The following is a 17,840-nucleotide window of genomic DNA, read 5'->3' on the forward strand; positions in this document are numbered from 1 at the left end:
AAAATAGTTTTTCCGGCGAGTTGGAAAGTGAAGTCTCGTAGTCGGGGAATAGGGTAGCGGTCGGGCTTCGTTACTGCGTTTAGTCGTCGGTAGTCGCCGCATACCCTTATGTCGCCGTTTTTCTTCGGTACGACGTGAAGTGGAGAAGACCAGGCGCTCTTGCTGGGACGACAGAGACCTTGTTGCATCATATTTTCGAATTCTTTTTTCACTTGATTGTAGCGATGTGGCTGTAGCGGTCGGGCGCGACAATGTAGCGGTGGCCCAGACGTCTCGATGAAATGTTCGACGCTATGTTTCGGCGTGATGTTCATCGCTGTCAATCGTGTGATGCCGGGGAAGTCAGCTAGTATGTCGTGGTACGACTGCGTGCTGTCGACACTACGGACAGTAGGTACGTCCGTGTAGCGTCCGGGAGCGTTAATATGTAGACTGGTTCTCCCGTCGATGAGTCTTCTATTTTTCAAGTCGACTATGAGTTCGTGGTGTTGCAGGAAGTCGGCACCGAGGATTGGCTTCGAGACTGCGGCGACGATGAACTTCCATTTGTATGGTCGGCGAAGTCCGATGTTGAGTTCAAGTGTCTTCTCGCCGTATGTCGGTATGACGGTGTTGTTGGCGGCGTACAGTTGAAAAGGTAGCGGCTGGAGATGGAGGCCTTTCTTTTTCGGTATGACGGATATATTGGCACCCGTGTCTACCAAAAAAGTGAGATTCGTAGTCTTGTCCGTGACGAATAGGCGGTATTGTTTGTTGTGAACGCCGGATTCCGCCGCTGCCAACGTTCTGTCTAGTTTTCCGTCGTGTTGAACGTACACGGTTGTGACTTGTGTACATTTTCTTGCTTCCTTGCTGAATCTGTTGTGGTAATAACAGAATGGCGATGGTGATGCAGAACGTGGACGCGAAGTTGATCGTTGCCGGAATCTTGATGTCGATCGATGTCTTGACCTTGAGCGTCGATAGTAATTTTCTCTTCTATAATTGTTATTGAACTGTTGTTTTTTTAGTTCAGCGACCTCTAGAAACAGTTTTCTTACTTCTTCTATGAGCAGGCACTCGATGTTTGATGATTTTGATGCGGGGCTATTTACACGATGACTTGAGATGCTATTTACATTATTTACAGTTGACTGCTCCATTATTTTGTCGGCCAGCGCAGCTTGCTCGTCGAGTGTGGTCTTCGACTGGAACGTTTCACTGACGGCCAGGACGGAGCGAATATTTGTCGGGAGGAGATTGGCCCACATGAGCTGTAGGGTGGAATCGGGGACCTTGTTGCGAGCCAGGTTTCGCATACGTCTGAGAAGTTGTGAAGGTTTTTGGTCTCCCAATTCCATGTCCGACAGCAGCGTTTGGAATTGCCGACTGTCGGATTCTTCGTATGCGGAGATGAGCCGGTCCTTAAGAGCTTGATACTCGTTTGTTTCTGGCGGGTTGTACAGAAGATCGGCGATTTGCTCGATGTCTTCTTTTTCTAGACGAGCGATGACCATCTGGGAGAGCTGGCTTTGGTTTTTCTGCAGGCTGCTGGTGGCTGCTTCGAAGGTGACGAACCAGAGCCTGGGTTTGTCTCTCCAGAATGGCGGAATTCGCATCGAAAGTGCGATGCCGGCGATTTCCTGTGATGACGGTGACGTCGCCGTGTTGCTGGTGAGTGCCGAGGTTTCGGGCAGGGATTCGCCTCTGGGTTCCATTTTTTCAGTGGGATTTCGGGCAGCGATTCGTTGTGCAGCGTTTCGTCCGAGCAGCGTTTCGTCCGAGCAGCGTTTCGTCGTGCAGCGTTTTGTTGCGGAGAGTTTCCCGGGCAGAGATTCCTCTTGCAGGTGCTTGTTGTTCACGGGGTCACCAGTTTAGAGGACCGGTTGGTCTCTCTAAGAGTTCACTAGAGGTCGGAGGAGTAAAGAGTAAAACTCGATTTACTGTGGTGAACTGAAGTGATTTATTTACAAAAATGCGCTGCTTATATACAAAAAAATGAGTTAATTATTATTATTACAAAATGTACAAAGGTTAAAAGATTGATTGTGATTGGCTATTACAATTAGAAAGAGATGTACAGAAAGGGATAAAAACATTTACAAAAATTAGAAAGGGAAAAAAATTGAATAAGAAATATTTACAAGGTAATTATGATTGCCGCGCGAGAAACTGGCCGCGCCGCGGCGCGCGGCGCTGGCATCGCCCGAGTATAAATATGGGCTCTCGCGGGCCGCGAATTCAGTCCGCGCGCGCATTCCATACCGACGACGTCTCGCTGCCGGTCGCCGCCGTGCCGGTAATAATTGTAGTGCCGCCATTTTGTGAAGATGGAAGCTCTGCAAACGCCATGAAGACCGTAGCCACGCTGCGAAGATCCCTCGCTCGACGTAGCCGCGATGTGAAGACGCGTAGTGTTGTTGCGAAAAATTCTTATTAGAAAAATGCCTTTTTCAAGGCCGGTTCATGTCCGGTATTATTACACGGACAGCTGTTTCTCTCGTCATGCGAACGTACGTTCTTTGCAGAGCGATTTTCTTCTGTGTTTCAACTTCTATAACGAACGTATACAAAGACGGCGTGCGTTCTTTTCAGAGCGCGTTGTTTTCGTTGTTTCATCGGCGAACGAACGTAGGTACTGCTACACTATCAAGCGAATTTTTTGTGAGTAGGTTCATATTGATCAGATGAACAACATTTTTATTTGCAATAAATCTCGAAAGTGGTAGCTAACACAGATAGAAAGGATTTCATACTTTGTCCTAAAATATGGACTGTTTTATTTGTAGGACAATGTTACTCCTAAATTAAATGATTATTAATCTATCAATATACAAAAAATGAGCTCGTTAGGGGTCCGTTATAGGTTTCTGTAATCAAAAAAACTTAGTAGACTACTAAACCCTAAAACGGAACCCTAACAAGCAGATTTTTGACTGATCGTGCTCTACAAGCTACGTACGTCGTCTGTCGTACTGCGTACACTAATACCACTAACATGTTTCGTTGTGTGAGTGCAATGCGTAGGTATAATAATCACTCGGCGCTGCTTCACCATTTTTGATACGCTTGACTTTACGTATAAATACGTTTCGCTGGAGCGAGCGATGATGGGTGGCGGCTAGGGTCGCCAGCTCGGTGGTACGGTCCTCAAATGTAGGGACTCGTCTCCATCCAAATACGAGTAGAGTTTGAGAGAACAGAGAAAGATAATAATTGGTGACTTTCTAAAATTGTTTTTTAAATTTGAAGACATATAATTGGCTCAATTAGGTGATCTGGTTCCCTCTTGTTTTGTTTGTATTTTGTTTTGGTCGCTGCTTTCAGTAACGAAAATTGGTTGAAAATTATCATGGTCGTCTACAGCTCTACTCTCTAGTAAGCGAGTTCGTAACATGATGTTGGCAACACTGGGGAGTGTGTGCGCGCGCGGCGGCCGGCGGCAGTCGGCACACCGCCCGTGCGGGCGCCACACGACCGGAATCTGCGCGAGCGAACGGCGACGCGAATTATTATTTCAGTGAAATAAACGCGATAACGCCAACGACCAACCCGGCAGCGCACGATTCTGGTGAGTAACCGCGCGATCTAATATTAGTGGCGGTATTTTCGACAGCGAAATTCATTTCCGTCCGAATTTTCACACACGAACCTGAAAGTGTTATGCATCGCGGCTCGTTAGCGATTTCCAGTCGACTAATCGGTTTAAGATAAAATAGACTGCTCCGTCGACCGCTGGCCTAAATACCGCGCGTCTTGAGCGCGCATTCAACTATTATATTCCGGCCGCGGCACAATAGTCCGGCGGTAACCTTGTCTATCACTCCGTTTCGATCCACCCAAACTTTGTATGGGTGGCTACAACGCTACCAATTTAATATACTTAATAATTATTATGTTACGAATTCACAGCGTAATACAGTGGAACCTAGGTCAATTTGTTTCCAATACTTCATTTTGCGCAGAGTAGGTAACACGTTTTTAATTCCCACTGTCTAGGAAAATTGACGTCTATTTTATCTTCTAGAGGGGCGGAGGGGGGGCAGCTGCGCCTCCCCTTGCCCCTACCTGGGTACGCCCATGGATGGCTGTAATTATTATTGTTTACAATCATGATCGGTGAATTGAAAGGGATTATAGCTGTGCCGTGTGCCAGTGCGGATGCTACACGCTGCACGCATGAGTGGCTGAACTGGCTGTGGGCTGTGGGCTTGCAACAAATACTTCGCTGATTGGATGTGTAATTGTGTATTCACTTCATACCACTATTACTTAATACATACAGATTACAGTTGTACAATGTACTGTACATAAATACATATCTAGTATTCTCTGTTTCGACTAATTTTGATCTAAACGTAAACATTAAACTCGAGCAAATAGTGTGCAATATTTAAAATTTTAATCGACTTTTAAAAAAGGAGGTTATCTATTCGACCCGTATAATATGTAATAATTAATATATCCGGAACTACCAGGTATAGTTTTTATGCTTTTAATATACCTCTACAACTTGTTGGATATTATCCGTTCATAGTCCATGCTGAGATTTGTTTGACTCTACATCGAAGTGAATTTCAAATAGAAAGTATGAAAGAGTTTCAAAAATATTTTAATAGAAATTAATAATATATAGCAGAGCAGGCTACGGGTTACGGGCTACCGCGGGCTACGAATTACGGTCTACGGAAGGGCATATAATATTATCATATAGAGCAAGCTGCACTCAGAGGCATTTAAACATCAATTTAATGAAGAGTTTGACATAATATAATATTATAATAATATGGGGCTTCGTCGCGAAAACTTCATTTAATAATTACAGTTTTGTAATTAAGTACCTACATAATATTCGTCTCTAAATTCTGATGTGCGGCGGTAAGTGACTGAAAGTGGCGAAGATGATTATATCTTAAAGAAGCCAAAGTCAATAGAATAATTACTAATTATTAAGTTTAAAATAACATTTCCACTGTTCACAAATAGTACATAAACATAACCTTCTAAAAGATTGCACTTACAAGAAGACAGATAACTTATTACTTATTATTAGGTAAGTACTAACTCTAACTTACTAATTCAGTTTTATTAGAATTTAGCTTAAATTGCTAGTAACCTCAAAAAATCTATGACAGTTAACTAAAAACAAGGTTTATTAATAATCCGATGAACATCATCGCATAATTTTGGAAATATTTTCCGGCATTATAATGTTGACTTTGCGTCATGCTCATACCTACAGCGACTAATCAAGGACAGCTCACATCTAGATGACACATAAGATGCATTATGTATGTATGTACAGCCACTTGTGTGTTTATCAATCCATACTAAGTAATATAGTAATATTATAAGTTAGTCTGTCCGTCTGCCTGTTACCTCTTCACCGCCAAACCGCTGAAGTGATTTTGCTGACATTTGGGATGGAGATAGCCAGGAAAGGACAAACTTAATATTATACTTTTTATCCCGGAAAAATTTACGGTCCCCACCCACGTGATAAACACATTTTGGCGCAATGGAGTTACGGGCTTCATCTTTTTAATTAATGTCAATTTGGAACTAAGATAAGTAAAAAAATAGGATTTTGGTGCGATCTCGGCAAATGTATGGTCAAGGTCGTTTGCTCGGGGGATGGTCTTAATATGAAAACTAATAATCATTAAATCCAGAGACATTTTCCGCCGTAAATACACTATAATATTTCATTTGACTGTACATTCACACGTATATATCTGTTAATGTGATTTTAATGTAAAGTTGGTGTTATTATATAGGAGATTTTCACGAGGCTTTGTTAGTTTCCATACTAATTATATATTAAAATGTGTCTGTCTGTCTGTACTAGCTGTCTGTTACCTCTTGCACCCATCACGTTCTTTAAACCAAACACGGCTATAATTCAAAAAATATCCATAGCCGAACGTATAACCTCTTCCTTTTACGAAGTCGATTAAAAAGAGATACTTTGAGTCCCGGGAATGGGCAAGCCAAATGTACGATACCCGCGCTATAATTGAGTTTCAACCAAATTGCGGATAAGATCTCGTTATAAATTAATATTTTCGATTGCTCTATCTGCTGAAACTTAAAAGATATTCGAGCGTAGAATTTCTTATATTATAATGTACCTATAACCTAAGTATATTTATTTGATTTGTAAAAAAACATTTGTTTCAAATGTCCGACTAATATACTTACCTACAGATTTTACAAATCCATACTAATATTATAAAGTCGAAAGCGTGTCTGTCTGTCTTTCTGTTACCCTCTTGACGCCCAAACCGCTGAACCTATTTTGCTGAAGTTTGTATAGACTATAGAGATACTCGAGTCCCGGGAAAGGGCATAAGGATACATCGGGGAAAAATGTACGGTTCCTTGGACTATTTCGGGGCAACGAGTTGCGGGCGTCATCTAGTTATAATAATAGCTCCCACACCGATTTCGGTGACGGTGGCCGGTTTCATTGAAACCAGGCCAGCTACGCAGGAGTAATTTTATAGTGCCCAAGTGTGTGCGCAGTACACAAGAGCACTCTCTAATCCTTTACTCTCATAACCCAGTGGGACGGAAGACCGACACGACTGGCGAGAGATCAGGCGCAGGACCGACTTTTTACATGCCCATCCGACGCATGGATCATCTTACTTGTCAGACAATCAGGTGATCAGCCTGCATTGTCCTAACCAAACTTGGAAATAACATGTTTCCAACGCGGGAATCGAACCCACGACCTCCGAGTCAAGAGCCGCGCTCTGTACCACTAGACCACGGAGGCGTGTAGTTATAATATACAGTGTGTTCGGTCAGGTATACTAGCATGGTACTAGCATGGTACTAGCATGGTACTAGCATGGTACTAGCACGGAGCTAAGGTACTAGCGATATTTTAAGCAGTCATGTATATGTACTTGTTATGCAAAAAACACTAACTACTAAGGTCTAGCCCCCTTCGCCTCTGTGTGGCAGGCACTTTATTATTGACTCTACCCGGTTAGCAAAAAACATTCTTTCTTTGCGAGGTTGAATGAAAGGTTATTAGATAGCCTACCATAAAAAAAACACAAAAAAGGGTTTTTTTATGAAAAAAGTTTAAATAAGTCATAAAGTTTTTTTTTATGAAAAAAGTTTAAACATATTATGTATTTTTAACAGAAATAGGCTGTTTCTGTTAAAAAATACATAATATGTTGTAAATTTTTTTAGAAAATTTATGACTTATTTAAACTTTTTTACGGTGGGTTACGGTTTTAAGATGGCGACATTCAGCGACTCATTTTTATATTATAGATTATATCCAAAGAAGCTTCAATACAACAATTTAATTACGTCCATCCGTATGTCAAATACTTTTAAGAGCTATTGTTCTTTGTACATTGGTTGAGCGCGAGCGCAAAAGGTTTTTTTGAGCATTTTGAACAAAATTTGTAAATTAAGTCTAATTAGACAATAAAAATACTTATTAAAATGTGCAGTGTTTTTTTTTATCATGACTTCGTTTTAAAGTTGCGCACAATCGTTTTTACTGCTTACTGCTTAGGTACTGCTTACTGCTTACTGCTTACTGCTTACGCATGTTCAAAGAATAATAACTTTCGAGGAATTTGATTTGACATACAGACAATAAATTAACCATTGTATTGTGCAGCTTAACTCAAATTCTTTGGATACTACAGTAAATAATAAAAATGGGTTATGGGGGCTTTTTCTGTAAAAAATACAATAGTTGTAAAATTTGCACTTGTTTTCTCAATTTTTTTTTTATAAACTATGACTTTTTTAAGCTTTTTGAATAAAAAGCACCCTTTTTATGGTAGACTATCTAATTACTTTTCATTTAAGGCTATTTTTATGACAATAGGACGAAACCTCGCAAAGAAAGAATGTTTTTTGCTAACCGGGTAGAGTCAATAATAAAGTGCCTGCCACACAGAGGCGAAGGGGGCTAGACCTTAGTAGTTAGTGTTTCTACTTTTTTTGCATAACAAGTACATAACATAACAAATACATGACTGCTTAAAATAATTATCGCTATTACCTGACCAAACACACTGTATATTATTTCTCTCGCACAAATTAAGAAACACACGAAGCTAGCTGCTAGCAGTTAGCACATCAAATTAAGAAAAGTATTATAGTTAATTAGCAATTACTGTCACCTTAATAATCTCGTACTTCATAGAATAACACTCATCACATTTTAATGATGAAACTAATGAGTTTAAGAGTCGGAGAAATATTTATAATTTATATTATATAGTTTGTTTTTAAATACAGATTTTCCTAATTTGTGAAACACAAAATAATAAATGATAATAATATTTCTATGGACGCTTCACACCACGTCAGTCCGGCCCCGTGCTAAGTACCTGAAGGACTTGTGTTACGGGTACCAGACAACGGAAATATGTATATTTAATACCATACATATATTTAAGATTTTTATTATATTATACATATATTTAATACACATACAAGACCCAGGAACATTGAAAACTTTTTGTTCCGTCGGCGGGATTCGAACCCGCGATCCCCGGCTTGAGCTACCAACTCGCTCACCAACTGAGCCACCAAATGACACACATACATATTATATAATATGCTTTCTCTGGGATTGATAACGTATATTTCTCTGGGTTGTGACTTGCGACCCCAAAGGAGCTATGACTATGAAAAATCTAATATCTGTTGTTAAAATTTTATAAGTTACTTATAATAAATAATATTATATTTATTATTTATTATAAGTAATAACTTATAATAATATTATTTTTACAACTAGAACCTAGTAAACGGAGGACCCTACTTATATAAATTGTTGCAAATTATTCGTAATATTAACCAAAAAATAAAAATTGAAAAGTTGCGCACAGGAAAACTTCTTGCATAAAATAAAATTATCACCAGGCAGAAGCACATAAGTACATGTCGTTACTCGTTATGATAATGTAGTTTTAAGTACGTACTTAAGTATGTCACGAGAACTATAATACTAATTAGTAATTACCTAGGTAATAGGTATGAACAGCTAAGATTAAGGCCAGCGACATCAGGCGACCCAACTGCTCGTTTATGTACTGTCTGAAGATGACTGTCCAGCAAAACGAACTCTATGTATGCTCCGTAAACAAAGTGATATTGGTAGCCACCAATATCAGTTAGGTATATCACAGATAATCCTACCAATTTAAATGTAACGCTTACAGTAACGCACAAAATATGACCTAGGTAGGCTAGGTAGTATATTATAGGTATGTAAATAGCTGGAGTTATAAAGCTGATTTATTACTTATTATTAACCGTGCAATACAGAAAGGGCTTATCTTAAACAGCTAGTTATATCTTTAAACGAGCAATTCTTGTACATATATATAATAAAATTATATATAATTGGAATCTCGGAATCGGCTCCAACGATTTTCATGAAATTTAGTATATATAGGGGGTTTCGGGGGCGATAAATCGATCTAGCTAGGAATCATTTTTAGAAAATGTCATTTTATTCGTGGTTTATCGAATACCGAGCAAAGCTCGGTCAAATAGCTAGTTAGTTATTATGTTATTAATTTGGTAAAGTTTAAATTATCTTTTACATTTCAAATAAAGGTAAGTATGCTTTCCCTAAAGGCCGAGGTGTGACATGTTACAATGCAATCCTACTTCCTACTAATATTATAAAGACGAAAGTTTGTTTGGATGTATGGAATTATGGATGTTTGTTACTCTTTCACGCAAAAACTACAGAACGGATTTTAATGAAACTTTACAATAATATAGCTTTATACATCAGAATAACACATAGGCTACAATTTTAACCGACTTTCAAAATGGGGGAGAATTTTAACTGACTTTCAAAATGGGGGAGGTGTTATGTTCGTTTTTTTATGTTCAACGATTACTCCGCCGTTTGTTAACCGATTTTCAAAATTTTTCTTTTGGTATATAGGATATCATCCCAATTTGGTATTACATTCACAAAAGTGGTGATCTGATGAAGGATCGAGGGAACTCCTCAAAATTTATCGGGTAACGTGTGGTGACTTTGGTTTCGTGAGAAGTAATCTAAGCACATGCTACCAACAAGTAAGATTTTGCACCGAGATATACCTGGTATACCGTGGTTCGGAAGGTGCTGAGAGAACTCCTGATTCTTTATAGATGTTACGCTCAAAGACCGAAATCGCTCAATGAGCGAAAAAATGGCTCACAACGCGTTGTGGTCACAGTGAAACAGCCACGACGCGAAATTCGCGTCGTGGCTCTGATGAAAACGGCCACGACGCGTTCTGGCAATCACAAAAAGACCATAACGCGAAATTCGTGTCGTAGCTGATATGCTATTCGTTTTTCTTGATTTGTTCTTGATTGATTAATCGTCCATAGGTATGGAAGATTATATTTGAATTACCACGCGTACTACAAAATATTTTTTCTTTTACTAAATCACTGCATAACGTCTTTATCATAATTAATAAAGTATCCATAGTTCCATACTATCCGTACTAATATTATTACTGTATGTCTGGCGCAACGTAGTTGCGGGCATCAACTAGTAGTAATATATTTAAATCTATACATATAATAAAACTGTAGAAATGACAATTCTGTACATTAAAGATATCCAAAAAATAACAAGCGGGGGCTGTTACTACATCGATATAGAAGCCAAAACTGTGGTTAGTTTTTTGTCTGTCTGTCTGTCTGTCTGTATGTTTGTTCCAGCATCACACGAAAACTACTGATTTAGTTTTCGACCGAAGCAACTCAGGAAAATGTGGGAAAACGGGGGAAATATTAAAAAGGGTTTATCTCACGAACTACTAGAGAAATTTTTATGGCAATATTTGGCACAGATATAGAGTAGACCACGTGAAGGGAGTAGGGGCATAAGCAATTTTTTATGGGAAAATGTACGGTTTCCGTAAAATTCCTAATTTACTCGGGCGAAGCCGCGCGGGACATCTAGTAAACTATAAAGTATGTTTATATTGCGTTCATTGGATTGACCCTTAATGTGGCACAGATGTGGAAGCCATTTTATTTCCCTACAGTCACTGTGTCAGATCATTTTAGTGAACCAACAACGGTTTATTGAAGACTAGCTGTTGCCCGCGACTTCGTCCGCGTGGACTTCAGTTTATAGCGCGCGATGTCAACAAAATTGGTGTCAAAAGCTTTTATAAAAAAACCCTGGTACCCCTTAAATCAATACAGCTGTGCAGTGTGCAAACAATAAGTACTTCATTTTTGTATGTTAAACTTTATATATTATGCCAAATTTTAAAGCTTATTTAGCCCCCCAATTACACAACTTTACCCATAAACTATTTATCATTGATAGGTTTAGCCCCAATTTCACCAACGTCTGTTAGTGTTAACAGCTTGTTAAAATATCCTGTCTTCTCTTTCATTCATATGAAAAACGAAACAGCTAACGTGATACTAATTCGAGCATTAACTTTAACAGTCGTTGGTGAAATTTGGTCTTAAGGTTACGTCACTGCCTGCACAGATAAAGTACTGAGTTATTTAATACCGTAGAATAGATATAACAATCGATAAAAATCGAGACTTAAATGTAAGATGATACCACCTCTTATAGAAAGACTTTTGAGCAAGCGTCAGCGCGATGTAGAAGACGCACGGCGCCATCTATTATGAATTTTTTGAACAAATTTACGACCCTTACAACCCTTTTTTCCAGTAAAAAAGTAGCCTATGTCCTTTCTCAGGCTTTAGACTATCAGTATACAAAATTTCATTACAATCGGTTCGGTAGTTTTGGCGTTTGGCGTGAAAGCGAGACTGACAGACAGACAGACAGACAGAGATACTTTCGCATTCATAATATTAGTACAGATTATGTGCACACTGCACAGCTGTTTTTGGGTATTTTGATTAATTAAGGGCCGCGCTACACCGGCGAGGCGAGCACTTTCAGCGCTGCCATTCCGGTGTAGCGCGGCCCTAAGAGGGGTACCACTTACCAGGGTTTTAAAAAGTTTTTAAATTTGACACACATTTTGTTGACACCGCGCGCTATAAACTAAAGTCCACGCGGACGAAGTCGCGGGCAACAGCTAGTTATGAATAAAAACAATAATATATAATAAAGTAGGTATGATTAGTTCTGTTATAATAATGAAGTAAAAAATAAAGCGCCATCTGTTTTCATATATTAGAATTAAAATGTAAAAATATTTTCTGGATGGAATATAGGCCAACACAACACACTCGAACTCCTTAGAAATGCAGTAGGATTTCTATAAGATAAGATAGATTGATTATTATTATAGCAAGTGATAATATTATTAAACATAATATTCTAACGTATTAAAAACTATAAACAAAAACATAATAACTAATAAGTATGATTAGTTCTATGTTACAACGAAGTAAAAAAAAGCGCCATCTGTTGAATCGTATTAGAACTAAAATGTTCATTGCATCGCGTCGATATATTTCTGGATTTTTTATAATATTATACATAAAATATATTTAAGATTTTTGAAATATTATTTAATACACATCCAAGACCCAGGAACATTGAAAACTTTTTGTTCCGCCTGCGGGACTCGAACCCAGGACCCCCGGGATGAGCGCTGGCCACGCGCAATGCGAAGTAATTTTCATCGATATTTTCATGGAAATAAGATATTTTCCCACATCAAAATGTAGCCTATGTCCTTTCTCAGACTCTAGAATAACTGTGTACAAAATTTCATTGCAATCGGTTCAGTAGTTTTGGCGTGAAAGCGAGACAGACAGACAGACAGACAGACAGACAGACAGACAGACAGAGATACTTTCGCATTTATAATATTAGTATAGATTAGTATAGATGGCCACATTAGGTGAAAAGAACTACTTAAAAAAGTGATAAATTCCATAAAGTTTAATCAGAGAAATGAAGGACTTTCTTATTGCATATTTTGGATACATTATTTCCTGCCCTCGTCTTAAAAATTTTAGCAACCATTGCGTAACTCTCTCTACAGGTACAAGCTACAGCAGTGGTTCATATAAAATATTAGCAGCAACCGATTTTTTTCTTCTTACACTTATGACTTACATTATAAAACATAATACTACCTAAACCAAAAGTAAGACATTAGAAAACAACGCGGGCTTTGAGCGCGGCGACCGAAGACTTCGACTTCGGCACGGTATTTGTGTGTGTGCGACTAGACGTATGAGAATTATAATAATTTTAATTCGCATATGTTAATAATAATAATCGGCCAAGTGCATTTCTGATTGTGTATTTCTGTTGCCGCTATAATAGGCTCGCATACAACAAATGTGATTTTTTACTATTTTTTGCTCGATATCAATAGTTCGGCAACACATAGGCACTTGAAATATTCACGAAACACTCAGTTGTATTTGCACTTTAATAATGAATAATAAAATTTAAATAAATTTAATCAGAATTGTCAGCCTTTTTTCGCTCTATTTTGGTAGGTACGGAACCCTTCGTGCGCGAGTCCAACTCGATTCCAATTTTTATACATAGTTAGTATCGTATTCTCTTTTTGAATGTCAAGTCCTAGCCTTATTAATCAAAGTGAAGTAGTACCAGTATATATTATGTCTATGAGTAGTACCATAAACCTATATATTATGTCTATGAGTAGTACCGACAATAAGTACCAACTACCAAGTAATAACAGCAAATAGTGCACAAATTACTGACCAGCCAACAGCTAGCTCGAGAAATGCATGTCAGTCGTCAGCCTGCGATTGACGTCCAACTTTCTCCTCTATTTGCTTTGATACGGCTTTGTTCGTATAATCCAATACCGAGTACGGCTACTTGTACTATTATCTATTCTGTTGTACGGCCAACATTATAGATACGGGGGAAATTTTCACTTATAATACGTCGTCAAGTTTTTCAGGAAAAATCACTCGCGCTTCGCGCTCGTGATTTTTTAACCTGAAAAACTTGACTCCTTCATTTGTTTGCAACGAACCTATCGGGAAATACCCCATAATTTTAAAGCTCGTGTGGTATTCGGGGGATTATTTTTCCGTCCCAAATGTCGGCCAATAGAATTAGAATTTGTTTTTTATATATAGCAACTACCAGAGAAAATTGTCAAAAAATTATCAGTATAATAACATGAAGGTATGTATATGTACCACGTGACGTCGAATGGTGCAATTCTATTGGTCGATATTTGGGTCGGAAAAATAATCATTAAAATTGACATGTTCTAAGTTTTATTGACACTCGACGAAGTATATAAGATAGAAAGAATGAAAAACATTTATACGTGCCTCTAGAGTCTAGCCTGCGAATGTGTAATGTATGTTTACTACTTACGCTTAAAATTATATTTTAGATTTTAACATACATCTAAGACTCACGAGGAAGTATAATAGCTCCCACACCGGTTTCGGTGACGGTGGCCGGCTTCATTGGAACCAGGCCAGTTACGTAGGAGTAATTTTATAGTTCCCAAGTGTGTGCGCAGTACACAAGAGCACTCTCTATTCCTTTACTCTCATAACCCAGTGGAACGGACGACCGATTGGCGAGAGATCTTGTACATGATCGACTTTACATGCCCATCCGACGCATGGATCATCTCACTTGTCAGACAATCATCTGCCTGTTGTCCTAACCAAACTTTGAAATAACATGTTCCAACACGGAGATCGAACCCACGACCTCCGAGTCAAGAGCCACGCTCTAAACCACTGGACCACGGAGGCGTCCACGAGGAAGTATATTATAATATTATCATGTAACATGTTTCCCCAAAAGATAAACTGTATCCCCATAAACGAATTTTTGTTACTGGCAACATCTAGCTTTACCTATAGAGCTCGTGCCTATTTCATAACATCCTCTTTATTTGTTTAAGAGTTGGGCAAGCTAGTGTTTTCAGTGAGCTAACACCTACCTGTCTGTAGGCTATACTCGAGGTCACTCACCTCGCGCCTAATTACACTTTTCAATTGATTATTGCGCTCGAAACTGATATAATGGTGTTGCTAGGGAAAATATTAAAATGGTGATGTTCGTAGAGGATCATAGGTTAAAGTTTTTTTGTAACTATGGTAAATGCGAAGAAATAAAGAATCTGATAACTCTACCATGACGACAACTCGATTTGTCGACATAGTACAGTTCTAAAATTCTTTATTTCTTCGTTTTAACCTTAAAGTTTGTTACTCGTTAATAAAATTTTAACCAATCAACAATTTTAAATAGAAACCCCAGATATGTAGCATAAGACGTACTAACATATTATTTCGTATACTTACCTAATAGTACGAGTACATACGTATTGGAAACATAGTGCATATTAGAATCTGCACATTTAGCACTTACCATTTAGGCGTGCTCACGCTCGTTATTCGTTTCCAACTGTATTTTTTTCTATACACTGTTTAGCAATCTGTGTTTCTATTACGCCTAAATCTACCAACGAAATGTTGCATCGCAATGTTTGCATATGAATAATATGCGCGGGAGTGGCGTTAGGCGTGGGTTGCGAAAAAGGCGGCAATACAGTTCACAGTTATATAACCTTGGAGACACGAGAGCGGTCCTTATGTCCACGGCATAAAGGTCACAAATAACTAAAATTAAATGATAGTATACTGTCCACCGAGGCCGTTGATACTCCTTGATAATTAACAAATAAAGGCGTGCCTATTCTTAGGGGCCGTCCACTAGTCATGTGATTTTTTTCAGCGTTCAAATCAAATGAAACACACACAGTTTTGTTATACCCTACAAAGTACAACTAAGTGATAATACTTTAGGGTGTGTATGTGTTCCTTGTAGAGAGTTCACTGTGAAAGTAGCAGCGCTGAAACACCAATATTTTTTTCACTTTTGTATGGGCAAGCGCCCCAGCATGCCAGCACGATTCACGAGTTGTTACAGCCTGTAAGCTGTATAGTTATTCCTAAGTATACTTACGTTGTGAAGTAATAAATCACATGTGTATCGGTGAATTGGTATTTAATTGCTTTATATTCCATTAAATAAATTATGTAATTCAGTTTAGGAAATAATTACATAGCTGTATTCATTAATAATTTAATTGTTTAGAAAATGTACTTGAACCATACAAAAGACTGCAACGCGCTGCATACCCAAAAAAATATTTTGTTGATGATTAATTTCACAGCAGTAATTATTTAATTTAAAATTTTATGCGACTTTCTAAAGCCTGCAGACTGCAGTTTAGACTCAAAAAATAAATAAAACAACAGGCACGAATAATAATTGACAACAACGAATTAATTTTTTGTAAATTGCTTGAAAACGGAGAAAGCGCCTAAAATTTCTTCACACGGTAGCGATTAAATAACGAATAAGTACATTGTTACCAAAAGTACATGCTAACATTAAATTATATATAAGTAATAGTCCTTTAGTATAAATAAAAAGTATGGAATTCCTAAAACTTTTGTTTTTGGGGGACCAAATTTTTAGTACCTTAAAATTAAATGTTACCATCTGTTTGCTCCTATGGTGATAACACCAATGGCACGTTGCAGCAGGTACCATCGAAGAAACTTATTCCTAGACAAGATGGTGGACCTACGTCATTTGATCGGGTTATGTCAATTCAACGTTTGTCGGCTTATTGTCGGCTGGGTTCACGATGTGAACAAGTTACGTAGCTCCTCCATGTGCCATATGAATCGACGTATCTGATGGTACGTTTAAAAGTTAAAATCTGCATACCAGTGGTGTAGAATATGTCAGGATGTGCATCGAAGGTGATCAGCTGAGCGGGACCTTATCAATTGATCTGACCCTCGCATCAATTGTCCATGTTGTTGACCCAAAACGAACAAGGTTAAAGAGATTTTATAACATAATAATTCGATTATGAAATCAGTGCTGAGTGCTGAGATATTTTCACTAAAATATGGATAAATGCGAAAGTGTGTCTGTCAGTTACCTCTTCACGCCCAAACCGCTGAACCGATTTTGCTGATTTTTGGCACGGAGATACTTTGAGTCCTAGGAACATAGGATAGTTTTTATCCTGGAAAAATGTACGGTTCCCACGCGATAAATTAAAGAATACAGAACCAAAAAACCAATAACTTCTCCAAATGAGTACTTACGTAATAATGTATGTATGGTACATATTATTATTCACAATAATTAACCTAAATCAAGACAAAAACGTCAAACTTTTTTGCGCGGTGTGTAGTAGAAACAGTAGAGCTCGACAAGGCTTTAAATGAACGTGGCGAAAACAGGAACTAACGCTGCCATCATACAAAAACAACATTTTTGACAGTCCTCCTCTACCAGCAGCGCCCCGCTCACGTTCTACTTTAGTTATAACCAGTAGGTTATAACTTTTGTTTTTAGGGTTCCGTACCCAAAGGGTAAAAACGAGACTTTATTACTAAGACTTCGTTGTCTGTCCGTCTATCTGTCTCCAGGCTGTATTTCAAGAACCGCTATAGCTAGAGTTCTGAAATTTTGGCAGATTATGTATATCTGTTGTCGCTATAATAACAAATACTGAAAACAAAATAAAATTTATATTTAAGGAGGGCTCCCATACAACAAACGTGATTTTTTGGACTTTTTAATCGATATCAATAATGACAACAGGCAGGCAGTTGAAATTTTCACAGAATATGTGTACTTTAATAATTAATAATAAAATGAAAATAAAATAAAAATTTAAGAGGGCTACCATACAAAAACAAAACTTTTGGCCTATTTTCGCTATAACCCTACGTGCGCGAGTCGGACTCGCACTTGGCCGTTTTTTATTGATGTTGTACCTCGTAATTCGTATCCATTACAATTTTTTCTGCATTCTGAGTTCTGACTCACTGTTTATTTTATAAGGCTTCTAAGG

General features: G+C 38.2%; 1 protein-coding gene across 5 annotated transcripts in view; it reads left to right on the plus strand.

Annotated features, from left to right (window-relative positions):
• The first annotated feature begins 3,400 nt into the window (after window positions 1-3,400).
• The window catches only part of LOC121732881 (CBP80/20-dependent translation initiation factor), a 49,383-nt gene continuing 34,943 nt past the window's right edge, over window positions 3,401-17,840 (plus strand). For all 5 annotated transcript variants that reach the window (XM_042122894.1, XM_042122896.1, XM_042122893.1 and 2 more), the window contains exon 1: window positions 3,401-3,550. The gene's annotated coding sequence lies outside the window, so the exon portion shown is untranslated. The remainder of the gene's footprint in view (window positions 3,551-17,840) is intronic.

Source organism: Aricia agestis, chromosome 13 (genome assembly GCF_905147365.1).
Source record: "Aricia agestis chromosome 13, ilAriAges1.1, whole genome shotgun sequence".
In the NCBI taxonomy this organism is placed as follows: Eukaryota; Metazoa; Arthropoda; class Insecta; order Lepidoptera; family Lycaenidae; genus Aricia; species Aricia agestis.